This window comes from Coenobita brevimanus, chromosome 105, assembly GCF_032717465.1.
Source record: "Coenobita brevimanus isolate Jiangsu-jjx chromosome 105, ASM3271746v2, whole genome shotgun sequence".
Taxonomy (NCBI): domain Eukaryota; kingdom Metazoa; phylum Arthropoda; class Malacostraca; order Decapoda; family Coenobitidae; genus Coenobita; species Coenobita brevimanus.
Window position 1 is genome coordinate 21,503,994 of NC_137058.1, and position 7,641 is coordinate 21,511,634.

General features: G+C 41.9%; 1 non-coding gene across 1 annotated transcript; it reads right to left on the reverse strand.

Moving 5' to 3' along the window:
* Positions 1 to 1,004: 1,004 nt before the first annotated feature.
* Positions 1,005 to 1,123, reverse strand: LOC145416374 (5S ribosomal RNA). Its single transcript, XR_013900265.1, has one exon. It is a non-coding gene; the product is annotated as a 5S ribosomal RNA (ribosomal RNA).
* Between the last annotated feature and the right edge of the window lie 6,518 nt (positions 1,124 to 7,641).

Below are 7,641 nucleotides of genomic sequence, written 5' to 3' on the forward strand. Positions count from 1 at the left end.
GTTACAGAGCACAATTATGTAACGGGAATCGGTGATGGATGCAGTTGGCCCGTATGCCTTAATACAGAGCAGGTTTATGTAACAGTTGCAAACATCTGATAAGGTGACTCTGATGTCATGTTATAAAGTACATTTATGGAATAGCCAAGTGATGTTGATATGGTTAACCAACATTCTATGCTTTGCAGCTCGTTAATAGTGAGATTGAGAAGCTTTACTCTCATCAAAGAATAAGCAAAATGTTTCAGTTTTGCAACGTACTATCGACTGGCTTTTCCAACCCAAAGATTCTGGAATAAAATACACCTATACTCCATTTTTTTACTGAGGCGAAGATGCACTTGACAGGTTGACGATGACTGAATGAATGCAACATGTCCAAAAAATATTTACTAACCTAAATTTCCCCCTCAGATATTTGTTGTCAGTTAATAATGCTAGATTATGAAGTAATGTTGCATTCAGCCAATAATCACAAATTTGTCAAGTGCATCTTCACCTCGAAAAAAATGGAGTATAGTATGAGTTCATGGGGCAGTTTTCGGGTTATATTCGTTAATATTTTAACGGCACTGCTAATGTTCTCAGCTACAACCTGATGTCTTACATCTTTTAATTCCTTCATTATATCTATCTGTCTATCTTTATATATATATATATATATATATATATATATATATATATATATATATATATATATATATATATATATATATATATATATATATATATATATATATATATATATATATATATATATATATATATATATATTGTCACTGGCGTAGTTACCCCAGTAGCGAATGGGTGAAATAGAAGATAAGGTGATAATGAAAGGAGAGAGAAGCGAGCCATTAATAACATAAAATCTTTTTCTTATCAGTTTTTTCATTCATTCATTGCCAGACGCCATGTATCCCAAATGGGGTGGCCAAAGGCTTAGAGTTAATTGTTTTACAGGGAGGGGCACTAATCCTTCACCAACCCCACTTGACTCGTAGGGATGCCAACAGCATCTGGTGTTCCCAGGCGGTCACCCATCCAAGTACTAACCAGACCCAAAGTTGCTTAACTTCGCTGATCGGATGGGAAGCGGTGTACTCAACGTGGCATGGCCGTTGCTGCCTGTAAAGGGTAACCCTGGTCCCCAGCTGTATTTACCCAAGCGGTCACTTTTGCCTTCTCAACTGATAAAACACCACATGTTTTTCTCACAAATTACACAGAAAGTTCCTCTTGTCCTTGAACTGTGGGTGTGACATAATGTGGGAGGAGCAAAGTAGGGACGTTTGCCAATTAGAAGCCTAAATGGCACTTTCGTCACGTTCTTGATGGCACGCAATTGGTTCTGTCTGAAGTGTATGAGGCCCTCATTGGTAGCAGGTGTCACTATTGTTTCTGCATGGACAGAGATTATTTTTAAGACAGCCTTGTGGTTAATTAGCTGAGAAAGGCGGAGTAAGACTCCTTTTTAAGCTCCAGGAAAGTGTGAAGAGACACATTTAGTCTCATTTTTGTACACACATTCCTGAACACATTTGTCATTTGTACACATTTACTGACACGTTACACTTTTGTCACATTGTGTTGCACTTTTCCCCAACACTACTCAGTACGTGACTTTGATTACAAAACACACTGTTTGTGTACAATTTCCCATTTTTGGTTCACTCCTCCATTTACACTAGTGTGTGATTTATATCTGGATTTAACCTTCGAAATCTCCATGTTTCCTAGAGCTGTATGAGTACTTAGCCTCCACTGAGTGTATTCTGGTTAGGTAAGAAATAACTTGTTTTATATTTGTAATCTGAGGCCTAAATGAATCCTCCCTTTTGTAAAACGAACCCTGGTTTCTTCTTTGGTTGTGTATGTTACAGTGTACAGTAAAGTTAAGTTAGTTTCTTGCAAACTTTATCTTATCCCTTTTGGTGCTTAATTAAGGGTTAAGAGTGCACCGTAATATACACCCCCATAACAATTTGGTGACTTCGCCAGGATAGCTCTGTGACAAATATTGGCAACTTTGTCCACATACACAGTGCTTACTCTTACCTACTTAACTATAATCAGTAATCATGGCCCTAATGAGTGATAGTGATGTGAAAGCATTTTTGGATTCTAAGCCATCCCCAAACAGAGTGAAAACACTCACAAAACACGAGCTCATATTGCTTGCCCAGGCCTTACAGTTGAAATTTCCTGCCTCAGTCACTAAGTTACTTGATTAAATATTGGACACCATGTTTGAGCAAAGTGAGTCCTCTGTAGCTAGTTCTGAGCCATTTGATTCTGCACAAGGTGTTGACCCTGAACCTTTGGCATCGGAGATACCTGGCCCTAATGAGTTTTCTGCTCATGATACTAGTGACAAAGTGCAACTTGAGTTAGCCAGAATTAAGTTGAGGGAACTTGAAGTACAAGCAAAAATGAGAGAACAAGAATGGAATGCCAAAATGAAGGAAATAGAATTACAGGCTCAAATGAGAAAAAAAAATGGATCACGAATTCAGACTGAAGCACCCTGGTTTACTTAGAGCTAGTAGTTCATGTGCCAAGGAATCTTTTGATGTTGCTAGGAACATTAAGCTAGTACAGTACCTTCCTTTAATGAGCAAGATGTCACTAAGTATTTCCATATGTTTGAAAAGGTAGCAGGTCGTCTCTTGTGGCCAAAAGACTCTTGGACAGTACTGCTGCAGAGTGTTTTGAAAGGAAAAGCTCAAGAGGCTTATATTTCTTTATCTGTTGATCAAAGTGCCAACTATGATTGTTTAAAAGATGCCATTCTCAAAGCATATGAATTCGTGCCAGAGGCATATAGGCTTAAATTTAGATCCACCTTTAAACAGAGAGATCAGACTCATGTGGAATATGCTAGAGTACTCACAGACTTATTTGATCAATGGTTGCATTCTAAGAAAGTTGATGATTTCTGTAAACTTAAAGAATTAATGATCTTGGAGAACTTCACTGGTAAGATGGATAGGGATGTGGCTGCATACCTAGTGGAAAAAGATTTAGATACCCTAGCTGAGGCTGCTGTTGTAGCAGACTACTATAGTATAATTCATAAGCATGAACGTAAGCCTCAGTTATTTGTTAAGGGTAGGAGAGTGAACCAACCATTTTTTGTGAACCCTTCTTCTGGTAAAGACATGTTAATGTCAAGTGACACTAGTGGGAACACTGCAACCCAAAAGCATGTTAGTTCTACGAAAGTAAGTCAGGACAGTGTTGCCAGAGGGTCAAGAAAAAGTGTCAGGTTTTGCCAGTATTGCCAGAAATGGGGCACTTGGAGGATTGGTGCTGGAAAAAACGAGGAAAAATCCCTCTGCAAAACCAATTTCTTTAGTAAACTCTTGGTGATCTGTTGACACCAACAGAGAGCAGCCACCCACAGATATTGTTAACGGTAGTCAGATACAACTCCAGCAGATGCATATTGTTAATAAGGCCTGAGTGGAACTGTCAGTGGTGGATAGACAGACTCCTGTAGAGCCAGTGTTAGACACTAGTAAGACTGGGGCAGTGCAGCCCCCAGGTTCAGGTGAGAGTGGTAATAAGACTCTATCAGAGTGTCCTCCACCAAGCAGTACTCAAAGTGACTCCTCCCCAGGTCATTTACTTGCTAACTTTATTTCTAAGGGGTTAGTTTCAGTTGACGGAAAAGGTGGTAAGGAAGTCAGTATACTTAGAGACACGAGCTTCACAGTCATTAATATTGAAGGGGATTGTTGATGCAGCTGACCCTAATGAATGTGTCTTCCTACAGGGTATAGCTGAGTTTGTATCTGTTCCCCTAGTTGAGGTGAAGCTCCAGTCAGAGTTAATTACTGGTTCAGTGCGTATAGGTGTTGTTGACCAGCTTCCTGTACAAGGGGTCACTTTCCTTTTGGGTAATGACCTGGCGGGAGGACAGGTGAGTGCTGTTCCCTGCGTGTCAAAAACTCCCCTCAGTGAGGATAGGACTAAAGAGTTGGAAGATACATGTCCTTAATTGTTTCCCGCATGTGCTGTAACTAGAGCTATGACGGCAAAAGCCAGCCATGAGAATGTTGACAGTAATGGCACTGGCAACGCCGATGATGATGTTGGGCTTGGTGATACCTTTTTTGCCCAGTTAAATGACTCGGAGGTTGATGATTCTCCCCAAACTGATGCAAGTACAAAGTTAGCTGATATGCAAAGATCTGATCCAGAGATTGCCACTTTAATTGACTCAGCAGTTAGGGAAAATGAATGAGTCTGAACTGACAGAGTGTTATTATTTAAGGCCAAATAACGTGTTAATGAGTAGATGGAGACCTCCTAGTGTTGCTCATGATAACGAGTGGGAGACCGTACATCAGGTGGTGGTTCCAAGACCCTATAGGCAAACAATTATGTCCATTGCTCATGACTCTTCTTTAGCAGGTCACTTAGGGGTGAGGAAGACTCTCTCCCGCATCTGGCAGCATTTTTACTGGCCTGGAATCCGTTGAGATGTCTCCTGGTTCTGCAGGTCATGTCAAACCTGTCAGGTAGTCGGTAAGAGCAATAAGCCCATCCCTGTGGCTCCTTTGATTCCTCTACCTGTGTTTGAGGCCCCATTCACTAGAGTCCTTGTGGACATTGTTGGCCCTTTGCCTAAAACCTCTTCAGGCCACCAGTACATCCTCACAATGTAAGACATGGCCATTAGATATCGTGAAGCCATTCCTTTGAGAACTATTTCAGCTAAATTGGTTGTAAAGGAGATGCTAACCTTCTTTACCCGCTTTGGTCTCCCTAAGGAGGTGCAGTCAGATCAAGGTAGTAATTTTAATTCCAAACTGTTCAGACAAACCCTTAACCCGCCCCATCCCGACGTTTTCTGGGCAGTGGTACGCCCCAGTCCCGACATTTTTGGACCTTTTTTTTTTTTTTTTGCTCAAACGTCTGCTTTTGGTGAGAAACATCGAAAATTCATAGAGAAATCGCTCACCTGAGGTTTAAAATACTCGATCTAGGTATGAGTACCTCCTTACCTGACTGGGTTTTCTAACAGGCTGGCACCAAAGAAAACGAGTTCTATGGGAGGGTAACTATTTTATCCACTCATAAACAGTATTTATTTATTTACTTGGTACGAATTTATATGTAGTACAAGAGTATATTGGTTTTCAAACAGTAATATAGGCATTATAAGCATTGTTTCACTCACTAACTCATCACCATTCATGACCTTTTTTTCTCACATTACCTGATCATCATTTCTGATTGTTTCTTCCTCTAATGCTATGTAAACTTTGTCCTCCACATTGTCATCGATTGGGGAATCACTCTGGCCTTGAATGTCTTTATTGGCCAGGTCACTGGTAACAGGTGAATTGCCGAGACAATGGCGTACACAGGGAGGGGGAGAGGTTATGCGGTGTACGGCATTGCCCCTGCTTGGCATCTTGTAGAGGAATAGAGGAAGGTGTCCCGTGTATACGTGCCAAAAATCACTCGCGAAATCACTCGCGAAAATTGAAAATTGTGCAAATTAGGGACTTTGCAATGTTGCCGCGTTAATTTACGTCTCCAGAATATGAGTGTACGTCATATGAGGACATGAACTCACGTCTCCGGGACTCGGCGGGTTAAGGAGTTAGGAATCTCACGGATCCTTCCTCAGCATATCATCCTCATAGTCAAGGTGCATTATAGAGGTATCACCAAACCTTGAAGAGTATGCTCAGAAAACTATGTGTTGATGATAAGGAATGGGACAAGAGTTTACCTTTCCTGCTTTTTGAAACCAGAGAGGCACTGAGCGAGTCCTTGGGTTACTCCCCGTTTCAGTTAATCTTTGGCCATGAAGTAAGAGGTCCCCTTAAACTCCTCAAAGAACAATGGGTCAAGGATGGTGACCAAATTAACTTGCTAGACTATGTGTCAAAATTTAAAGAAAGACTGACCTATAGTATGGAAGTAGCCAGGGCACACTTGGAGTCCTCTCAGGAGAAGATGAAGAGATGGTTTGACCACTCCAAGAAAGTTAGGCACAGAGTGTTTCACCCAGGTGATCAAGTTCTTGTCTTGCCTCCCATTCATGGTCAGCCTCTGCAGGCAAGTTTTGCAGGCCCTTATCTAGTGGAAAAGAGGGTAGGTGAAGTAAATTACGTCATTTTAACCCCAGACTGGAGGAAGGAACAAAGATTGTGCCATATAAATATGTTGAAGGAGTACCACAGGCGAGACGTGGACCCCCCTTAGTGCTGCATGCATGGTGTCGGCTGTCAAGTTTGCGGACCCCCCTAGTGCTGCATGCGTCGTGTCGGCTGTCGAGTTGGCAGAGGATGAGGGCTGCCCTTTGACTTTGGACAAGATGACCAGTTGGAGAGAAAATCAGGAAGCTTGGAGTACACTGGCTGATAAACTCTCCCACTTGATTGCAGAGCGGTGTGCTGAGCTTGTTGCCCTTCTCAGGAAGTTCCCTGATGTCTTCCGGGACACCCCAGGACAGACAGAAGTGTCACAGCATGATGTGGACGTTGGAGATGCCAGCCCTGTAAAGCAGTCTCCCTACTGGGCTAGTCCTCAGAAGCAGACCATCATTTGCGAGGAGCTGAACTACATGTTCCAGCAGGGGTTAATCGAGTCCTGTCAAAGTGAGTGGTGCTCCCCGGTCATAATGGTTCCAAAACCCGATGGGTCACATCACTTTTGTATTGATTATCGTAAAGTCAACTCCCTTACCAAGACTGATACTAACCCACTTCCTAGAGTAGATGATTGTGTGGACGTGATAGGCAGTGCTAAGTTTATCACAAAAATAGATTTAATGAAGGGATATTGGCAAGTCCCACTCACACAAAGGGCCCAAGAAATTTCCTGTTTTGTGGCTGGTGGCAGGACTTATAAATGTAAGGTCATGCCCTATGGTATGAAAAATGCTTCTGCTACGTTCCAAAGGCTGATGAATGATCTCTCCAAGGATGTTGAAAGCTTTGTAACTTATATTGACGATGTTGTTATTTTTAGCAACACCTGGGAACAACACTTGAGCCAACAAGATGCCTTGCTTCAGAGACTGTCCTTTGCTAATTTAGTGCTTAATTTAGCTAAATGTGAATTTGTGAGGGCTCGAGTGCAGTACCTAGGTTATGTGGTCTGTTTAGGCCAAGTGAGTCCACCTGATGTTAAACTTCAGGCCATAGTCAATTTCCCCCAACCCAAAAATAAGAGAGAGTTGCAATGATTCTTGGGTATGGTAGGGTACTACAGACTTTTTGTCCTGAACTTCTCTGATCTTGTAGCTCCCCTCACTGATTTGTTAAGAAAAGGAGTCAAGTATGAGTGGAAGCCAGAATGTGAGGAAGCCTATTCTAAAGTCAAAGCCATCCTGTCAAGTCACCCAGTGCTTCAAGCTCCCAATTTTGATAAACCCTTTAAATTAGCTGTTGATGCCAGTGGCCTAGGGGCCGGCGCAGTTTTGCTTCAGGATAATGATGAAGGCTTTGAGATGCCTGTGTGCTATTTTAACAAAAAGTTCAATAAGGCCCAGAGAAATTATTCAACTATTGAGAAAGAACTCCTTGCACTCATACTTGCCCTTCAACACTTCTCTGTATATGTTGGTCCAGGGTCAGGTGATGTTGTAGTGTACACTGATCACCACCCTCTGAAATTTTT